Raw genomic sequence first — 22,594 nt, 5'->3', positions numbered from 1 at the left:
CACAAGGGAAGGTCAATAGGTGAGGGCTGGGAAAGTAAGACCAAGGGTCAGGACTAAGGATAATGCCACTAGGTTAAGGCCAGTAGGGCTGGGAGGTGTCAGTAAGACCAGAAACTGGGACTAATCATGAAGGTCAAATGGGTAAGGATGGGGAGATAAAATCAGTTGGGTGATTTGGGTTGGCAAGGACATAAGGTTAAGGCCAGTAAGGTAAGGCCACGTGGGTAAGCCACGTGCATAAGGCCAGCAGAATACCACTGAATGAATAAGGTCAGGAGGTTAATAAGGCAGGTAGGTAAATTTATTTTGGCAAAACCATGAGGTGAACACTGGGTCAGGAAGCCAAGCCATTGAAAAAGTCAGGTAGGTAAATCCAATAAAGTTAAGGCCACTGAGGACAGCTAGGTAGTAACTCTAATTGGTTCAGGCTGAGAGGTTAATGCTAGGGAGGTTAGACTAGGATGTTGAGGCCATGTGACTAAGAATGAAAGGCTAAAAGCAGGTGATAAAGCCAGACTGGTAAGCTATTGAGGCCATGAGGTTAAGGCTGGATGGGTAAGTCCAAATGGGAAATGTAAGGTGTGCTAAGTCTGGGTGCAGGGGGAAATCTAGGTAATAAGGGCAGGAAAATAATCCAGGGGAGGAAACCTAGGGAGGTAACTTTAGAAAAATAATGGGAGCTAAGCCCTGGTAAATAAAACTAGAAGGTTAAGGACAGCTGTGTAAACTTAGCATGAAACCCACAATGGGTAAGACTAGGTGGGAAAACTAGGCAGGTAATCCAGGTTGTTGAGACCATGAGGTTAAGGACCATAGGTTTAGGCTAGGTGTGGAAAGCTAATCAGTTCTGTCAAGAGAGATAAAATGAGGTGGGTTGGCCAGGTGCAGTGGCTCATGACTGTAATCCCAGCACTTTCGGAGGCCAAGGAGGGCAAATCATTTGAGGACAGAAGTTCAAGACCAGCCTTGCCAACACAGTGACACCTCATCTGTACTAAAAACACAAAAAGTAGCTGGGTGTGATGGCACATGCCTGTAACCCTAGCCCCTCCAGAGGCTGAGACAGGAGAATCGCTTAATCCAGGGAATCAGAGGTTGCAGTGAGCCGAGATGGTACCAGTGTCAGAGCCAGACTCCACCTCAAAAAATACATTAAATAAATAAATAAATAAATAAATAAATAAATAAAATGAGGTGGGTACGGCCAGGGAGTAAAGGAAACGCAGTAAGGCACCATGGGCAAGAGTTGGTAGGTTTTGATGGCAAACTGAGGCCAGGAAATTAAAGCTAGGTGGATAAGAACAAGAGGATAATGGCGACAAGTTATGGCCAGGTTGATAAGGCCACGACCTTTAATTACGACAGGAAATTAATCCTAGGTCAGTAGGGCAAGGAGTTTCCTAGGGCCACGTGGATAAAGCTTTTTAAATAATGCCATGTGGGTAAGGTGATTAAGGAAATGAGGTTAATAAAGTCTAGAGAGTAAGGCCAGGTTGTTAAAACCACATGTTTAAATATAGCTGAATAAAAGGCTATTTGGGCAACCCCAGGCCAGTAAATCAATGGAGACATTTCTAGTACGATAAATGCTAACTTGCCAAGCCAGCTGAATAATGACAGAAAAATAATACTAGGTGGGAAAGACAGTGTGGGGAAGGCCAGGAGATCAAGGCCAGCTGACTAAAACCAGGTAGTCAACACCAGATGGGTATAAGGCCAGCAGATTAAGTGAGAGTATGCTGGCTGAGGCCAGGCAGGTGAATATGGCAGGTGAGTATGGCTGTCAGGTTAGTAATGTTGGTTGCAGAAGGCCTACTGGATGAGGCCAGTACTTGCACAAGGCCAAGTGGGTAAGGACAAAGAAATACAGCCATGTGGGAAGGCCAATAGATAAAGGCCAGGAAAGTAAAGCCAGGGGCTGGGATAGCAGATAATGACACCAGGTTAAGGCCAGTAGGGGTGGAACAGCTAAGTAAGACCAGAAGGTTGAGACTAATTGTGAAGGCAAACTGGATAAGGCTGGGTAGGTAAAATCAGCTGGGCAATTCTGGTTGATAAGGACATGATGTTAAGGCCACTAGGGTAAGGCCAAGTGGGTAAACCAGAGTCACAAGGCCAGGGGATTAATACTGAATGAGTAAGGTCAGGATGCTCATAAGGCAGGTGGGTAAAACCCAAGTTGGCAAAACCATGAGGTTAAGGCTGGGTCAGGAAGGCAAGCTATTTAAAAAGGCAGATGAGTAAGACCAGCAAGTTAAGGCCTCCCTGAATACAACTAGGTGGCTGAGTTTAAGTGGGTAAAGCTAAGAGGTTAAAGCTAGGCACATTGGTCCAGAAGATTAAGGCCATGTGAATGAGAATGGAACATTAAGGCCAGGCAGGAAGGCAAGGAGGTAAGCTAAGTTATTAATCCTGGATGGTAAGACCATGAAGTTAAGGCCAAGTGGGTAAATCCAGATGGGTAATGCAAGGTGTCTACATCCAGGGGTGGGGGATATGTAAGGAATATGTAAAGGAGAATAAGTCTAGGAGAGTGAACCTAGGGAGGTATATCCAGGGAGTTAAGGCCTCATAGATACAACTAGAAGGTTAAGACCAGGAGATTCATACTGGATGAGTAAGGCCAGGAGGTTCATAAGGCAGGTGAATAAAACTAACTTGTCAAAAACATGAAGTTAAGACCAGCTTAGGAAGCCAAGTGATTGAATAGTCTGGGTGGTTAGGCCAGTAAGTTAAGGCCTTCCTGAATAGAGCTGGGTGGCTGACTCCACCTGGGTAATGCGAAAAGGTTAATACTAGGGAGACTAGGTGAGGAGGTTAAGGCTACGTGAGTTAGAATGAAAGGTTAATGCCAGGTTGGTAAGCTATGTTGGTCATCCAGGTTGGGAAAGTCATGAGGTTAAGGCCAGGTGGGTAATGCAAGATGTCTAAATACGGCACTGGGGCTGGGGCTGGGGCAAGGAGTTAGTGGTAAAGCTAGGGAAAAAGGGCAAAGAGATGATAAAACCAGGGGGAAAAACCTAGAGAGGTAAACAGAGGGGCTTAAGTCCTGTTAGATAAAACCAGAAGGCTAGGGACAGTTGCAAAAACCAAGTGTGGAGGCCATGTGCATCACGTCTAATCAGTAAGCCTAGGTGGGAAAACTAGGAGGCCAATCCAGGTTATCAAGGCCTTGAGGTTAAGACCCATAGGGTTAGACCTGGTAGGGGAGGCTACAGTGGTCTGGCCAGGGCCTTAAAATGAAATGGATAAGGCCAGAAAGCAAGGACAGGGGAGCAATGGTAGGCGCTTCATAAGGCAGGTGGGTATATCTTAGTGGGTAAAATCAGCTGGGTCTTGACGGGAGATTGAGGCCAGCAAATTAAAACCAAGTGAGTGAGAACACGTACACAGTATCAGGAAGTTATGGCCAGTCCGGTAAGGCCAGGATTTTTAGGCAAAGTCATGAACACTGGGCGAATAGAGCCAAGAGGTTAATAAGGCCAGATGGATAACATCAAGTTCATCATACAATGAGGATAAAATAAGGTGATGTACGAAATCAAGTTAATAAAGTTGGCTGAGTACGGTTAGGTTGTTAAAACCAGGTGTCTAAATCCAGCTCAATTAAGGACTATTTCAGTAACCCCAGGCTGTAAAATCAACAGGGGAAACACCTAGTATGGTTAAAGGAAAGTTGTCAAGCCAGTCCAATGATGACTGGGAAGGCGAGGAGGTAAAGGCCGGCTGAATAAACCAGGTGGTAAATACCAGTAGGGTATGAAGTCAGCAGACTAAGTCATGCTGGCTGAGGCCAGGCAGCTGAAGAGGGCAGGTGAGTATGGCTGTAAGGTTAATGACATGGTTAACCAAAGATTAAGGACAGCTTTATACACCAAGTGTATAGGCCATATTTGGTAAGACTAGGTAGGAAAACTAGGCAGCTAATCTAATTTGTTAAGACTATGAGGTTAAAGTCCTTAAGATTAACCCCAGTGAGGAAGGCTAATGGGGTCTCACCAGAGACGGGGGTAAGGTCAGAGTGTAAGGACAGAAGAGTAAGGCTTCATGGGTAAGATCAAGTGCATCTTGATGGCAGATAAAGGCCAACAAATTAAAGCCAAGTGGGTGAGAATAGGTGGATCACATGGTGGGAAGTTATCGCCAAGTGAGTAAGGCTGAGCCTTTTAGGCTAAGCAATGAAGCCTGTGTCAGTAAGGCCAGGAGTTTCATAGGGCCACATGGATTAAGCTTGTCTAACAATGCCAGGAAAATAAGATGATTAAGGCAATAGGGTTAATAAAGTCTGCTGAGTAAGGAAAGGTTGTTAAAACCAGGTGTGTAAATCCAGCTGCGTAAAAGACTTTTTGGGTAACATCAAGCCAGTCAATCAAGGGGAAACAGCCAAAAGCATTAAAACCAAGTCGGTACACCAGCTAAATAATGACAGGAGGCTAATACTGGGTAGGTAAGACAGTGAGAGAAAGGCTAGGAGGTGAAGGCCAGCTGAACAAAGCTAGGTGATTAACCCCAGATGGGTCTGAGGCCAGCAGATTAAGTTACACTGGTTGAGGCCAGGTAAGTGAATATGGCAGATGAGTAAGCCTATAAGTTTAATAAAGGACAGGTGGTTAAGTCCTAGTGAGTGAGGCCAGGTGTATAAAACCAGGTTGGAAAGGCCAATAGGTGAAGGCCAGAAAAGTAAGGCCAGGGGAATGTCCAGTGACTAATGACACTAGGTAAAGGCCAGTGGGGCTGGGACAGGTGAGCAAGACCAAAAGGTTGAGTATAATTGTGAAGGCCAACTGTTAAGTTCTGTTAGTTGGGGAACTGGGTAGGTAAGGACATGAAGCTAATGCCAAAAGGGTAAGGCCAGGTTACCAGGTGTTTAACCAGGTGCATAAGGCTTAAAAATAATACTGGATGATTATAGCCAGGATGTTAATAAGGCAGAAGGGTAAATACAGGTTAGTAAAACCATTAGGTTAAGACCAGGTCAGGAAGCCAAGCAATTTAAAAGGCCAGGTTGATAAGACCAGAAGTTAAAGCCTAGTGAGTACAACAGGAGGAGAGAAACTCCTGTTTGGTAATGCTAAGAGGCCAAATCTAAGTAGATTAGGTCAGGAGGTTAAGGCCATGAGAGTTAGAATGAAAGGCTAAGGCCAGGTGGGAAGGCCAGGTAGGTAACGCAAGTTGGTAATCTAGCTTGGTAAGACCATGAGGTTAAGGCCGAATGGGTGAATCTAGATGGATAATACAAGGTGTATGAGGCTAGGGAGAAGTGGGTTGAGGAGTAAATCCCAGGAATCAGGGCAGGGACTTAAGTCCAGGGAAGTAAAGCTATGAAGGTAATATTAGGGGGGTAAGACCGGGAATGCATCGCCTGATAGATAAAACCAGAAAGTTAGAGACCAAGTGTGGAGGCCATATGGGTAACGTATGGTGGTAAGATTAAATTTAAAACTTGGTAGGTAATACCGGTTGTTAAGCATATTAGGTTAAGCCTCAAAGAATTGGTTCAGGTGGGTGAGGCTAATGGGGTTTGGCCGGGGTGGTAAAATGAGATGGTAAGGGCAGGAGAGTAAGGCCTCATGGGTAAGGTCAGGTGGACCTTCATGGCAGATTGAAGCCAGCAAATTAAATCCAGGTGGGTGAAAAGGTGAACATTGTGGGAAGTTATGGCCAGGTGGTTAAGGACAGGATATTTATGCTGGGGAAATGAAGTCTAAGTCAGTAAGGCCAGGGGTTTCATAGAGCCATATGGATGAAGCTTGTTTAATGATACCATGAGGATAAGGTGATTAATGTAAAGACGTTAATAACATCTGCTGAGGACGGAAAGATTGTTATAACCAGGTTTGAAAATCCACCTGAATAAAAGACTATTTGGGTAACAACAGGCCTGTCAATCAAAGGCAAACAACCAAGAGTATTAAATCCAATTCACATTAAATCCAAGTCGGTAAGCCAGCCAGTAATAACAGGAGGATAATAGCGGGTGGGGAAGATGGTGAGGAGAAGGCTAGAAGTTAAAGACTACTGGGGATAGAACAGGTGACCAAGACCAGAAGGTTGAGTGTAATTGTGAAGGACAACTGGTTCAGCCTGATAGTTGAATAATTGGGTTATGCAATCCACCTAGTGAAAGCTAGGTGATTAACTTCAGGTGGGTATGAGGCCACCAGATTAAATCATGCTGGCTGAGGATAAGCAGGTAAATACAGTAGGTAAGTAGGGCCCTAACTTTAATAATAAGGCTAGGTGGATAAGGCCAATAGAAGATGCTCAGAAAAGCAAGGCCATGGAGAAGAACAGAGAATAATGACACTAGGTTGAGGCTAGTAGGGCAGGGAGAGCTGAGTAAGACCAGAAGTTAGGACTAATTATGAAGACCAACTGGGTAATGCTGGGTAGGTAAGATCAGTTGGGTAATTCCTGAGAATATGAGGTTACCGCTAGTAAAGTAAGGTCAGAAGGTTAAGCAGCTGCTTAAAGCTTGGGTACTAATACTGGATAAGATGAGGAGGCCAGTAAGCACATGAGTAAATCGATGTTGGTAAAATAGTGAGGTTAAGACCAGGCCATGAAGCTAATCAATTTAGAAGGCCAGGTGAATAAGGCCTAGCTCTTCTGAATAGAGCTAGGTGGCTAACTCCAAGTGGGTAATGCTAAGCTTAAAGTTATGCAAATTAGACCAAGAGGTTAAGGTCATGTGAGTAAGAACAAAAGATTAAGGCCAGGTAGAAAGGCCAGGTTGACAAGCTATATTGGCATACCAGGTTGATAAGGCCATGAGGTTAAGACCAGGTGGATAAGTCCAGGTGGCTAATGGGAGGTGTTTAACTCCAAAAAGAAAGGGGGAAATGGGGGTGTAAATGTAGGAAATAAGGCAAGGGAGTAGACCTAGGGAGATACATCCAGGGTTAACACCTGGTAGATAACACCAGATGGTTAAGGACAGTCGTGTCAACCAAATGTGAAGGCCATGTACATAACCTAGGTCTTTAGGGAAGAAAACTAGGTGGCTAATACAAGTTGTTAAGGCCATGAGGTAAGGCCCTTAGGGTTAGGAGATGTGGGGAAGGCTCATAGGGTCTAGCCAGGGCCCTAAGATGAGCTGGGTAAGGCCAGGTGTAAGGGGCAGGGGAGTAATGGGCAAGATCAGGAGGATCACGACCAGAGATTGAGGCCAGCAAATTAAAGCCAATTGGAAAAGTACAGGTGGATAATAGAAGGAAGTTATGCCCAGGTGGGTAAGGCCAGGACTTTTAGGCCAGGAAATTAAGACTGGGTAAGTTAGGTAAACAGTTTTTAATAAGGCCAGACAGATAATAACAGGTTTGTAACACCGTGAGGACAAAATAAGGTGATGAAGGCAATGAGCTTGATAAGTTCTGCTGCGTGTGGTTAGGATGTTAAAGCCAGGTGTTTAAATCCAGCTGAAGAAGAGACTATTTAGGTAACCCCAGGCCATGATATCGGGGGAACCATCCAGTAAGATTAAGGGCAGGTTGTGAAACCAGCCAAATGACGACCTGAGGCTCATGCTAAGTGGGCAAGACAGTGAAGAGACGCAAGGAGGTGAAGACCAGTTGGATAAAACCAGGTGGTGAACACCAGAAGGGCATGGGGCTGGCAGATTAAGTTATGCTGGCTTTCTGATAGCAGGCAGTTGAATACAGCAGGTGAACTTGGCTGTACGGTTAATGAGGTCAGGTGGGGAAGACATAGTTGTAAGGCCCGGAGGTGAACAAGGCCAAGTGGGTAAGCCCAGGTAAATAAGGTCATATGGTAACATCAAAAGGTGAATGCCGTCAAAGTAAACTAGGGTTCATGACAGAAGATAATGGCATTAGGTTATGGCCAGGAAGGCGGGGAGAGGTGAGAAAGACCAGAAGTTTAAGAGTAATTTTGTGCAGGCCACAGTGGCTAGAGGCTGTAATCCCAGCACTTTGGGAGGCCGAGGTGACTGAATTACTTGAGGTCAGAAGTTTGAGACCAGCCTACTCAACATGGTGAAACCCTGTCTCTGCTATGAGTACCAAAATTAGCTGGGTACAGTGGTACACACCTGTAATCCCAGCTACTTAGGAGGCTGAGGCGTGAGAATCCCTTCAACATAGGAAGAGGAGGTTGCAGTGAGCTGAGATCCTGCCATCACACTCCATTCTAGGCAACAGAGCAAAACTGCATCTCAAAAAAAAAAAAAAAAAAAAACAGACTGTGAAGGCCACTGTGTAAAGCTTCATTGGTAAGATCAGTTGGGCAATTCTGGTTGGTAAGGACATGAGTATAAGGCCAGGTGGGTAAGCCAGGTGCGTAAGTTCAGGGGAGTGATACTGAATTAGTAAGGCCAGGAGATTCATAAGGCATTTGGGTGAATCTAAGTTGGCTAAACACTGAGGTTAAGACCAGGTCAGGAAGCAAGGTGACTGAAAAACCTGGGTGGGTAACGTCAGTAAGTTAAGGACTCCTGAATAGAGCTAGGTGGCTAACTCCACCTGGGTAATGCTAAAAGGTTAAAACTAGGCAGATTAGGGCAGGAACTTAAGGCCATGTGAATTAGAATGAAAGGTTAAGGGCAGGTGGGAATGCCAGGTTGGTAAGCTATATTGGTCATCTAGGTTGGTAAGACCATGAGGTTAAGGCCAGGTAAGTAAATCCAGCTGGCTAATGCAAGGTTTCTAAGTCCACAGGTCGGGGAGCTATGGTAAATCCAGAGAATAAGGGCAGGTGGATAAGTCCAGAGAAGTAAACCTAGGGAAGTAAATCCAGTGGTGTAAGGCCTGGAAAAACAGTGGTTTAAGCTAAGGACAATTGTATTAACCAAGTGTGAAGGCCGTGTGGGTCATGTATGGTTGGTAAGTCTAGGTGGGAAAGGCAGGTGGCTAATCTGGGTTGTTAGAGCCATGGGGTTATTGCCCATAGTGTTAGGTCAAGTGGGGATGGCTAATGGGTTATGGCCAGGGCCCTAAAGTGAGGTGGGTAAGACCATGGATTAATGGCAGCAGAGTAACACCTCACAGGCAAGATCACGTGGGTCTTGACCAGAGATGGAGGCCAGCAAATTGGATCTAGGTGGGCAAGAACAGGTGACTAATGGTGAGTGGGAAGTAACGGCCAGGTGGGTAAGGGAAGGACTTTTAAACCAGGAGATTAAGACTTGTGAGAATGGCCAGGAGGCTAACAAACTCAGATAGATAAACGCCAGGTTCGTAATACCATGAAGGTAACATAAGGTGATGAAGCCAATGAGCTTACAAAGTTCTGTTTTCTGCAGTCAGGTTGTTTAAACCAGGTGTATAAATCCAGCTGAACAGAAGACTATTCCCAGGCCAGAAAATCAATGAGGGAAATACCCAGTCAAATTAAGGGCAGTTCTCAAAGCCAGCAAAATGATGACCCAAGGGTAATATTAGGTGGGCAAGACAGTGTGGGGAACGTGACAAGGTGAAAGCCAGCAAAATAAAAACTAAGTGGTAAACAGCAGATAAGTATGACGCAAGCAGATTAGTCTTGCTGGCTAAGGCCAAGCATGTGGAGAGGGCAGGTGAGTATAGCCCTAAGGTTAATGAGCTCAGGTGAGGAAGGCCTACTGGGTAAGGCCAGCTAAATACAGCCACTGGGAGTGCCACCAGGTGAAGACAAGGAAAGGAAAGCCAAAAGCCTGGACAGAGAATAATGACACCAGGTTAAGATCACTACAGCTGGGACAGTTGAGGAAGACTAGAAGGTTGAGATTAATTATAAAGGCCAACTGGGTAACCTGGGGAGGAAAGATCAGCTGGGCCATTCGGGTTGGTAAGGATGGGTTATTAATGGCATAAGGGTAAGGTCAGTTGGGTATCCTAGGTGCATAAAGTCAGGAGATTCATACTGGATGAGTAAGGCCAGGAGGTTTATAAGACAGGAGGGTAAATCTAAGTTGGCATAACTATGTGGTTAAGAACGGGTCAGGAAGCCAAATGCTTGAAAAGTCTGGGTGGCTTAAGCCAGTAAGTTAAGGCCTTCCTGAATAGAGCTAGGTGGCTAACTCCACCTGGGTAATGCCAAGACATTAACATCAGGCAGACTAGGTCAGGATTTATGGCCATGTGAGTTAGAATGAAAGGTAAAAGCCATGTGGGAATGCCAGGTTGGTAAGCTATATCATCCAGGTTGGGAAGGTCATGAGGTCAAGGCCAGGGAGGCAATGCAAGATGTCTAAATATGGGGCTGGGGCTGGGGCATGGAGTTAGGGGTAAAGCTAGGGAAAAAGGGCAGATGGATGACATAAGCAGGGGAGGAAACCTAGGGAGGTAAATCTGTTGCTTAAGTCCTGTTAGGTAATAAAAAGAAGGCAAACAACAGTTGTGTAAACCAAGTGTGGAGGCCATGTGGGTCACGTATGATCAGTAAGACTATTTGGGAAATCTAGGTGGCTAGTGGCTAATCCAGGTTGTTAAGGCCATGAGATTAAGGCCCATAGGGTTAAGCCAGGTTGGGAATTCTTTTTCTTTTTTTTTTTGAGACGGAGTCTCACTCTGTTACCCAGGATGGAGTACAGTGGCAGGATCGCGGCTCACTGCAAGCTCTGCCTCCCAGGTTCACGCCATTCTCCTGCCTCAGCCTCCCTAGTAGCTGGGACTACAGGTGCCCACCACCACACCCGGCTAAGTTTTTGTATTTTTAGTAGAGATGGGTTTCACCGTGGTCTCGATCTCCTGACCTCGTGATCCGCCTGCCTCGGCCTCCCAAAGTGCTGGGATTACAAGCATGAGACACCGCGTCTGGCCCAGGTTGGGAGTTCTAATGGGGTCTGGCCAGGGCTATAACATGAGGTGGACAGGGCCAGGGAGCAAGGGCAGGGGAGCAATGGCGGGATCTTTATAAGTCGGGTGGGCAAATCTTAGCGAGTAAAATCAGCTAGGTCTTGACCAGCAAATTACAATCAGGTGAGTAAGAACATGTGGACAATGGTGGGAAGTTATGGCCAATCAGGTAAGGCCAAGATTTTTAGGCATAGTCATGAACACTGGGCAAGAAGGTCCAGGAGGTTAATAAGGCCAGATGGATAATGTCAATTTCATCATACCATTAGGATAAAATAAGGTGATAAAAGCAAACAGATTAATAAGGTTGGCTGAGTTCGGCCAGGTTCTTAAAACCATGTGTCTAAATCCATCTCAGTAAAGGACTATTTCAGTAACCCCAGGCTGTGAAATCAACAGGGGAAACATCCAGTACAGTCAGGGGCAAGTCGCCAAGCCAGTCAAATGACTGGAGGCAAATACTAGGTGGGCAAGACAGTGCAGGGAAGGTGAGGAGATGAAGACTAGTTAAATAAACCAGGTGGTAAATACCAGTAGGGTATGAAGCCAGCAGTTTAAGTCATGCTGGCTGAGGCCAGGCAGCTGAAGAGGGTGTTGAGTATGGCCTTAAGGTTAATGACATGGTTAACCAAATGTTAAGGACAGTTGTATACTCCAAGTGTGAATGTCATGTTTAGTAAGACTAGGTGGCAAAACCTGGCAGCTAATCCAATCTGTTAAAGCTATGAGGTTAAAGCCCATAAGGGTAAGTCAGGTGAGTGAGGCCAATGGGGTCTCATTAGAGAGGGGAATAAGGCCAGGGTGTAAGGACAGGGGAGTAAGGCCTCATGGGTAAGATCAGGTGGGTCTTGATGGCAGATTGAGGTCAGTGAATTAAAGTCTGTTGGATGAGAATAGGTGGATGGTGGTGGGAAGTTATGGCCAGGTGGGTAATGCCACGAGTTTTAGACTAGAATATCAATCCTGGGTCAGTAAGGGCAGGAGTTTCAAAGGGCTACATGGATGACACTTGTTTCATAATGCTAATAATTAAGGATGATTAAAGCAATGAGGTTAATAAGGTCTGTGGAGTAAGGAAAGTTTGCTAAAACTGGATGTATAAATCCAGCTGAATTAAATACTATTTGGGTAACACCAGGCCAGTCAATCATGGGAAACAGCCAAAGGCATTAAAGCAAAGTCAGTAAGCCAGTGAAATAATAACAAGAGTATAGTATTGGATGGGGACAACAGTGAGAGGAACGCTGGGAGGTGAAGGCCACCTGAATAAAGCAAGGTGTTCAACACCAGATGGATGTGAGACTAGCAGAGTAAATCATGCTGGCAGAGGCCTGGCAGGTGAATATGGTAGGTGCTCAAGACCCACCTGGCCAACCTGATGAAACCACAGCTCTACTACAAATACAAAAATTAGCAGAGCCTGGTGGCACAAGCCTATAATCCCAGCTACTTGAGAGGCTGAAGCAGGAGAATTTCTTGAACCTGGGAGTCCGAGGTTGCAGTGAGCCAAGATGGTGCCACTGCACTACAGTCTGGGTGACAGAGCAAGACTCTGCCTCAAAACAACAACAATAACAAATTGACTAATTGTGAATACCACTGGGTAAGGCTTACTTGACAAAATCAATTGGGGCCCAGGCGCAGTGCCTCACACCTATAATTCCAGCACTTTGGGAGGCTGAGGCTGGCCAATCACCTAAGGTCAGGAGTTTGAGACTAGCCTGGCTGACCTGGTGAAACTTTGTCTCCGCTAAAAATACAAAAATTAGCTGAGCATGGTGGCAGACACCTGTAATTCCAGCTACTCAGGAGGCTTAGGCAGAAGAATCGCTTGAACCTAGGAGGCGGAGTTAGCAGTGAGCTGAGATTGTGCCATGACATTGCAGCCTGGGCAACAAGAGGAAAACTCTGTCTCAATAAAAGTAGAAAATCAACTGGGCAATTCTGGTTGGTAAGCACATGAGTTTAACGCCAGGTGGGGAAGCCAGGTGAATAAGTCCAGGGGATTCACACTGAATGAGTAAGGCCCAGAGATTCGTAAGGCAGATGGGCAAATCTAAGTTGGCTAAACTATGAGGTTAAGACTGGGTCAAAAAAACAAGAAATTTAAAAGGCCAGGTGGCTAAGGCCAGTAAGTCAAGGCCTCCCTGAATAGAGCTAGGTGGTTAACTCCAAGTGGGTAATGCCATGAGGTTAAGGCTAGGCAGATTAATCCAGGAGGATAAGGCCATGAGAGTAAGAATGAAAGGTAAAGACCAGGTGGGAAGGCCAGGTTGGTAAACTATATTGGTCATCTAGGTTTGTGAAGCCATGAGGTTAAGGCCAGGAGGGTAAGTCCAGGTGGCTAATGCAAGGTTTCTAAGTCCAGGGGTTGGGGTAAATCTAGAGAATAAGGTGTCTAGGGGAGTAAACCTAGGGAGGTAAATCCAGGGGTTAAGGCCTGGTAGATAAAACCAGATTAAGGACAGTTGTGTAAACCAACGTGAAAGCCATTTGGGTCATGCATGATCGGTAAGACCAGGTGAGTAAACACGGTGCCTAATCCAGGTTGTTGAGGCCACGAGGATAAGGTCCATAGAGTTAGGTCTGGTGAGGAAGACTAATGGGGTCTGGCCAGGATGGTAAAATGAGGGGGGCAAGTCCAGGGAGTAAAGGCAGGGGACTAAGGCCTCAGGGGCAAGATCAGGTGGGTCATGACCAGAGATTGAGGCCGGCAAATGAAAGCCAAGTGAATAAGAACAGGTGGATAATGGTGGGCAGGAACTTATGGCCAGGAGTGTAAGACCAGGACTTTCAGACCACTCAATTAACTCTGCGTGTTAATAAAGTCAGAAGGATAATTTCAGGCTCCTAATACCATGTGGACAAGATAAAGTGATGAAGGAAAGGTTAGTAACTTTGGCTGAGTGTGGCCAGGTTGTTAAAACCAGGTGTATAAATCCAGCTGAATAAAAGACTATTTAGGTAACACCAGGCTGGTAAATTAATTGGAGAAACATGAAGGAGAATTAAGGCCAAGTCGGCAAGTCAGCCAAATAATGACAGGAGGCTAATGGTAGGAGGGTAAGATAATGAAGGGAAGGCGAGGAGGTTAAGTCAAGCTGAATAAAACTAGGGGGTTGACATCAAATGAGCATGAGACCAGGCAGGTGAATACAGCTGTTGAGGGTGGCTCTAAGGTTTATAAGGTTGGGTGGGAAAAGCCTAGTGGGTAAGGCCAGATAAATAAAGCTACAGGGGAAGGTCAATAGTTGAGGGCCAGGAAAGGAAGGCCAAAGGTCAGGACTAAGGATAATGCCACTGGGTTAAGGCCAGTAGGGCTGGGAGATCAGAAGTTGAGACTAATCGTGAAGGTCAAATAGATAAGGCTGGGTAGACAAAATTAGTTGGGTGATTTGGGTTGGTAAGGACATGAGGTTAAGACCAGTTGGGTAAGGGCAGGTGGGTAAGCCAGGTGCATAAGGCCAGCAGATTAATGCTGAATGAGTAAGGTCAGGGGATTAATAACGCAGGTGGGTAAATTTATTTTGGCAAAACCGTGAGGTTAATGCTGGGTCAGGAAGCCAAGCAATTGAAAAAGCCAGGTGAGTAAAGCCAGTAAAGTTACAGCCACTTAATACAGTTAGCTATATAACTCTAACTAGGTAAGGCTGAGAGGTTAACACTAGGCACATTAGTCTAGGAGGTTGAGGCCATCTGACTAAGAATGGAAGGGTAAGGCCAGGTGAGAAGGCCAGGTTGGTAAGCTATTGAGGCCATGAGGTGAAGGCTGGATGGCAAAGTCCAAATGGGAAATGTAAGGTGTGTTATGTCCGGGTGTGGGGGTAAATCTAGGTAATAAGGGCAGGGAAATAAGTCCAGGGGAGGAAACCTAGGGAGGTAAGTTTAGAAAGGTAAGACCTGGGGCTAAGCCCTGGTAAATAAAACTGGAAGGTTGAGGACATCTGTGTAAACTAAGCATGAAACCCATGATAGGTGAGACTAGCTGGGAAAACTAGGTAGGTAATCCATGTTGTTGAGACTATGGGGTTAAAGTCCATAGGTTTAGGCCAACTGTAGAAAGCTAATGGCTTCTGTCAAGGGTGATTAAATGAGGTGGGTAAGACCAGGGGTTAAAGAAAGGGCAGTGAGTAGCCATGGGCAAGACCAGGTAGGTCTTGACAGCTGATTGAGGCCAGCAAATTAAAGCCACGTGGGTAAGAACAGGTGGATACTGTCGAGAAGTTATGGCCAGTTAGATAAGGCCAATACCATTAGTTAGGCCAGGAAATTAAGACTGGGTCAGTAAGGCCAGGAGTTTCATAGGGTCACATGGATGAAGTGTGTTTAATAATGCCATGAGGGTAAGGTGATTAAGTTATGAAGTTAATAAGGTCTGGTGAGTAAGGCCAGATTGTTAAAACTAGGCATTTAAATTTGGCCAAAGAAAAAGACTATTTGGGGAACCCCAGGCCAGCAAATCAATGGAGAAATTAGCAGGAGGGTTAATGTCAAGTTGCCAAGCCACCTAAATAATGACAGGAAACTAACACTAGGTGGGCAAGACAGTGTGGAGAAAGTGAGGAGGTAAAGGCCAGATGAATAAAACCAGGTAATCAACACCATATGGGTATGAAGCCAGCAGATTAAGTCATGCTATTCTGGCTGAGGCCAGGCAGCTGAATATGGCAAGTGAGTATGGCTGTCAGGTTAATAATGTCTGTTGCAGAAGGCCTACTGGGTGAGGCCAGTAGTTGTACAAGGCCAAGTAGATAAGGCCGAGAAAATATAGCCATGTGAGAAGACTAACAAGCAAAGGCCAGGAAAGTAAAGCCAGGGGCTGGGACAGCAGATAATGACACTAGGTGAAGGTCAGTAGGGGTGGGACAGCTAAGTAAGTCCAGAAAGTTGAGACTAACTGTGAAGGCCAACTGGGTAAGACCAGGTAGGTAAGATCAGTTGGGTGACTCTGGTTGCTAAGGACATGATGTTAAAGCCAGTAGGGTAAAGCCAGGTGGGTAAGCCAGATGCACAAGGCCAGGGGATTAATACTGAATGAGTGAGGCCAGGAAGTTCGTAAGGCGGGTGGGTAAATCTAAGTTGGCAAAACAGTAAGGTTAAGGCCAGGTCGGGAAGCCAAGCCATTTAAAAAGCCAGATGGATAAGGCCAGTAAGTTAAGCCTTCCCTCAATACAACTAGGTGGCTAAGTTTAAGTGAGTAAAACTAAGAGGTTAAAGCTAGGCACATTAGGCCAGAAGGTTAAGGCCATGTGAGTGAAAATGGAACATTAAGGCCAGGCAGAAAGGCCAGGGAGGTAAGCTAAGTTGGTAATGCTGGATGGTAAGGCCATGAGGTTAAGACCAGGTGGGTAAATCCAGATGGGTAATGTAAGGTGTCTATGTCCAGGCAGTGGAAATCTAAGAGTAAGTAAAGATGGTAAGTGTAGGGGAGTGAACCTAGGGAGGTAAATCCAGGGGGTTAAGTCCTGGTAGACACAACTAGAAGGTTAAGAACAGCTGTGTAAACCAGGTATGAAGGCCATGTGGTTCATTTATGCTCAGTAAGACTAGGTGGGAAAACTAGCTGCTTACTCCAGGTTGTTAAGTACACAAGAATGAGGCCCATAGGGTTAGCCTAGGAGGCAGAGAATACTGGGGTTGGCCATTCCAGTAAAATGAGGTGGGTGAGTCCAAGGAGTATTGGCAGGGAAGTAAGACCTCATCAGTAAGATCAAGTGGATACTGAATGGCAATTAAGGACAGCAAATTAAAGTCAGGTAATTAAGAACAGGTGGATAATGGTGGGAAGTTATGGCCATGTGGGTAAGGATGGGTCCCTTAGGCCAGGAAAGACTGGGTGAGTAATTAATAAGTATTTAAAAAGTAATTAACAAGTATTAAGACTGGATGAGTATTTAATGAGTATTTAATAAGGCCAGATGGATAAAGCCAGATTTGTAATACCATGAGGTTAAGGTGATTAAGGCAATGAGATTAATAAAGTCTGGTGACTACAATCAGGTTATTAAAACCAGGTGTTAAAATCCAACTGAATAAGAAACCATTTGGTTATCACCTTGTCAGTAAATTAACAGGGAAACACCCAGGCCTTAGGATTAAGCCCAAGTTGGTAAGCCAGGTAAATAATGACAGGAGGCTAATCTCTGGGTGAAGAAGACGGTGAGGGGAAGGGAGGAAGTCATGGCCAACTGAATACAGCTAGCTGGTTAACACCTTATGGATATAAATCCACCAAATTAAGTCATGCTTGGTGAGGCCAGGCAGGTGACTAAGGCAGGTGAGCATGACCATAAGTTTAATTAGCCCAGGTGGTTAAGGCCTAGTGAGTAAAGCCAGGAGGTTAATAAGGCCATGTGGTAAGGCCAATAGGTGGAGGCTAGGAAAGTACAGCCAGGGGTAGCCAGAGGATAATGACACTATGTTAAAGCAGGTAGGGCTAGGACAGGTGAGTGAGATCAGAAGGTTGAGACTAATTATGAAGAGCAACTGGGTCAGGCTGGGTTGGTAAGTTCGGTTAGCTAATTCTGGTAGGCAAGGCCATGACATGAATACCCAGTAGGGTAAGGCCAGATGGGTAAGCCAAGTATGTAAGACGTGGGTATTAACACTAAGTGAGTAAGGCCAGCAGGTTAACAAGGCAGACAGATGGGTAAATCTAGGTTAAGACCAAGTCCGGAAGTCAAGGAATTTAAAAGGCCAGGTGGATTAGGCCAGCAGTTTAAGGCCTACTGCATAAAGCTAGGTGGTAACTCCAATTATGTAATGCTAAGAAGTCAAAGGTAGGTAGTTCAGGCAAGGAGACTAAGGCTATATGACTAAGAACAGAAGTTTAACACTAGGTGGCAAGTCCAGGCAGATAATCTAAGTTGGTAATCCAGGTTGGTAAGGCCATGAGGTTAGGGCCGGTTGGTTAAGTCCAAATGGGTAATGCAAGGTGTCTCAGTCACAGGAGGACAGGAGGGATATCTAGGGAGTAACAGCAGGGATAAGTTCAGGGGAGTACACCTAGAAAGGTAAACCCAGGGGCCTTATGCCAAGGGGGTAAGACCAGGTATATAAAACCAGAAAGTTACGGACCACCGTGTAAACCAATTGTGAAGGCCATGTGGGTTACCTATGGTCGGTAAGACCAGATGGCAACACTCGGTGGCTACTCCAGGTTTTTAAGGCCATGTGGTGAATGCAAAGAGGGCTAGGCCAGGTAGGGAAGGCTAATAGGTTCTGGCCAGAGTGGTGAAATGAGGTGAGCAAGGCCAGGTATGTCAGGCCAGAAAATTAAGATTGAGTGAGTAAGGCTAGGTGTTTGTTTAATAAGGTCAGATGGATTAAGCCAGATTGGTAATACCATGAGGATAAGGTGATTAAGACAGTAAGGTTAATATGCCCTGGTGAGGAAGGACAGGTTTTTGAAAATATGTTGTTTAAATCCAGAAGAATAAAAAACTATTGAATTAACACCAGGCTGGTAAATCAACAGGGAACACCCCAGGAGGACTAAGGCCAAGTCTGCAAGCAAGCTCAACTATGACAGGGGATTAACACCACACGGGTAAGACACTGAGGGTAAGGTGAGGAGCTGCCTCCAAAAATACTCAATGGAAAATTCCATAAGTAAACAATTTATAACTTTTCAATTGCAGGCAATTCTGAGTAGCATAATGAAATCTTACACCATTCCTTGCTGTCCTGCTCTATCCTACCAGGGACGTCAATTATCCATTTGTCCAGCATTACTGGACACAATGGCCCTAGCCTGTATTCCTAGCACTTTAGGAGGCCAAAATAAGCCTAGGATCACGTGGAGCATAGGAGTTTGAGACCAGCCTGGGCAACATAGTGTGAGCCCATCTCTACAAAAAATTGTTTTTACAAATTAGCCAGGCTGGGCACAGTGGTTCACGCCTGTAATCCCAGCACTTTGGGAGGTCGAGCAGGCGGATCATGAGGTCAGGAGTTCGAGACCAGCCTGACCAATATGGTGAAACTCTGTCTCTACTAAAAAATACAAAAATTAGCTGGGCACGGTGGTTTGCGCCTGTAGTCCCAGCTACTCAGGAGGTTGAGGCTGGAGAATTGCTTAAACCCAGGAGGTGGAAGTTGCAGTGAGCCAAGATTGGGCCACTGCACTCCAGCCTGGGCAACAGAGTGAGACTGTCTCAAAAAAAAGAAAAATTAGCCAGGCCTGGTGGTGCATGCCTGTGGCCCCAGCTACCATGGAGGCTCAGGCGGGAGTATTGCTTGAGCCCGGGAGAATCAAGGCTGCAATGAACCATGATTATGCCAATGCATTCCAGCCTGAGACACAGAATTAGATCCTGCCTCATAAATAAATAATGCCCCAAAACAAATGAGTAGTGACACTGGCATATTGTCCTAATTGTTCTACTTCACTCTTGTTGATCTGTCACTGTGCTTAATTTCATAATTAACCTTTAACATAGGTAAAGCAGTATATCTAGAGGTCAGTATTAGCTATGGTTTCAGGCATCCTCTGGGGTCTTGCAACACATCTCAGAGGATGAGAGGGGACTACTGTACAGTGTGAGGCGATCAGATCCTCATCTTCAGCTTCTTCTGTTTCTCATGGGGATGCTCCCTGTCTCTGAACATTGGTCTGAGTGAGTTTCTGTGAAGTTCTTAGTGCAGCACATGTAAGGCCACTATTTCAAATTAGTGCCCCTCTTGCATTATCACCATCATGGTCTACTGGAGTCACTGGGACTAACTTACCTGCACGCTGGACAAACAGTAGCTGTCAAAGAATGGCTGCCTTCTCACTTGCTTAGTGTTAAGGCCATGCCCGCCCCCAGGTCCCCTGCAGATCATTGTTCCCCATGACAACCCCATTTCATAACTCCATAAGAGGGTCACTTTGCCACTGACTTCTTTCTTCACCATGACAACTTATGAATGAAGGGACACTGTGTAAACTGTACAGGGTCAGGGACTGCAAGTGGGAGGTGGTGGCGTTCTCTGCCTTCAGTAGGAAATTGGCTTTACACATTGGTGGAGACAGGTGGAGCCGAGGTTGCTTCTCATCCCCATGGCAGAAGAACATGTAGAAGACACCTCAGAAACGGGATCTGTTCACTGCCTAGTGTTGAGTCCTGCCTCAGTGGAACTCTGGCAAGTTGGGCCCCATCACAGATGGACAATGCCCACGGATGCAGCGCGCCCACACACAACCCTGCGCAGGGACTACAGCAATGCCTCCTGCTGTTGCACTCAGCTTTATAAATCCCATTATACTGTTGCTCACATAAATCGTTTCTAATAAAGTCAGTCCTCTGCATCCTGGGATTCAAACAACCTTGGATCAAATATATTCAGAAAAATAAACACAATATAATAAAACAAAAAAAAAATCCAAGCCAAAACTTTAATACCTATCTACACAGCAAAAAATTGCCTCTACTGCGCTCCTGGCAATCCTGTGTGAGCCTTGCACAATCCGAGGCCCTGGTTTGTAACCTCCCATGTCCTGTCCTATGTCAGTCTGGTTCTCCACTGTCACTTTAAACATTAAGATGGCCCAAGGTCATCCAACAACTTAATCGATGAACACAATTATCAACACAAGAATGTACATCCAATTATAGCTTCATTGTGATTTAATATTAAGTCGATCTTACAGGTTAATGTTTAGTCAATCATACAACCACAAATACGGACTTAAAAAAATTATTCATTACACCACCTGAAACATGTCATTCACAGGAGTCTTTCTTCCTTACCTTTTATAGCACATAGGCTATCACCTACAAGAACTTGATAATGAGCATCAAAACACAAATTGTTATATTTTTTTAAATGAGTTGCTGAAATTGCTATTAGCAAATCTACCAAGAAGTCAAGCTGCCAAAAAAATCAATGCATGAACTGATGGCAAATGTCCTCAGCTAGAACTACCCTTAATTTTTCTTAGAAAAACCACGCTCAACCATTTTTGTTTGTAGTTACTGGAAATAAAAGTTAACTATTCTCTTCTATCTTTGATTAAACTATACCATTAGTAGCAGCAATAAAATTAAAACACGTGTTCCCAAAAAGCATCACTGCTAGAAAAAGCCAAAGAAATTAAAAATGAAAACTAAAAATTTGTGGTTTTTTTCTTTTCTTTTCTTTTTGAGACAGAGTTTCTTGTTACCCAGGCTGGAGTATAATGGTGCAACCTCTACCTCCCAAGTTCAAGCGATTTTCCTGCCTCAATCTCCCAAATAGCTGGGATTACAGGCACCTGCTACCACGCCTGACTAATTTTTTGTATTTTTAGTAGAGACAGGATTTTGCCATGTTGGCAGGCTGGTCTCGAACTTCTGACCTCAGGTGATCCACCCACCTCAGCCTCCCAAAGTGCTGGGATTACAGGTGTGAGCCACCGTGCCTGGTGGAGAACTACAAATTTGAATATGATAACTTTGCTTCATTTAGCAAATCTTTCTACTGCTCACTGAGGCCCAGGCTTTACAAATGCCACTGATTTAAGTTCAGTTGCAGCCCTGGAAGAGGGTCCTATTACTGCCATCTTTTCAAAATTGTGACACAGAATTGTGACACAAGTGACCACAATTCTCGTAACCCTGAAGTTGCACTCATTGCCCAAACGACAGGTGCAAACTCCTAAGCAAGAAAGAGACTGTGCAGAAAGGAGATGGTGCCCACCCACACTGTCTCCCACGACTTCTCCTCCAGCTTCCCCTCCCAGCCACTCAACACTTTGGTCAGATGGCTTTGTGGTGACCACGCCCATGTGCTCAGTCCAGGAGACTCTTCCTCTGGGGATCCATAGGCCACCAAGGAGAGCACTGATGAAAGGAGATGTGAAGACCGTCCAGTTACTCTGGAAGGTCCCTGTGGTGAAGAAATGTGGGGTCAGCACACAGGTGGAAGAGCAGCCAGACTGGGCACAAACCCAGAACCTCAGTGTGACCTGTGCGAGCCTCCCACTTCCGCTCACTCCTCCCAGCTTGACTCTTCTCGCACGTTCTAATTTACTGTACACTATACTTATTCTTTATTGCCTATTATTCCCCCATTGAAGTATAAACTGTAAGGGCGGGAATTTTGCAGGGTAAGAAAAGTGCTGAAGCACGTGTCCTGCAGTCTAGACTGAACAGGCCCAGGAGGGGTCAGGGAGATGCAAGCAGAGGGTCAAACACTTCTTCTTAAAGGGCTTCCCTATAAATAATTCAGGCTTGAGGGTCCTCGAGTCCTCATCACAAGTTCTCAACTATGCCACTGTGGCAAGAAAGAAGCCAAAGATGATGGTAAACAAACCATCATGGTTGAATTCTAATAAAACAATGTTCCAATAAAAAACTACTGACAAGATGCCGGGTGTGGTGGCTCACGCCTGTAATCCCACCACTTTGGGAGGCCGAAGCAGATGGATCACAAGGTCAGTAGATGGAGACCATCCTGGCTAACACGGCAAAACCCCGTCTCCACTTAAAACACACAAAATTAGCCGGGTATAGCGGCGGGTGCCTGTAGTCCCAGTTACTTGGGAGGCTGAGGCAGGAGAATGGTGTAAACCTGGGAGGCAGAGCTTGCAGCGAGCCAAGATCACGCCACTGCACTCCAGCCTGGGTGACAGAGCAAGACTCCATCTCAAAAACAAAAACAAAACAAAAACAAAAACAAAAAAAACTACTGACGAGAACAGGCAGTGGGCAGGATCTGGCCCCCAGGCAGTGGCTTCCTAGCTGAAATGCAGGTAAGAAATGCAAAAGTAAGAAAACACCAAGCTGGGGGCCAAATAACACTATGGAAGAGGAGAGGTTTTAATAAGTATAATAACAATA

Source organism: Chlorocebus sabaeus, chromosome 10 (assembly GCF_047675955.1).
Source record: "Chlorocebus sabaeus isolate Y175 chromosome 10, mChlSab1.0.hap1, whole genome shotgun sequence".
In the NCBI taxonomy this organism is placed as follows: Eukaryota; Metazoa; Chordata; class Mammalia; order Primates; family Cercopithecidae; genus Chlorocebus; species Chlorocebus sabaeus.
This window is presented reverse-complemented; position numbering follows the sequence as displayed.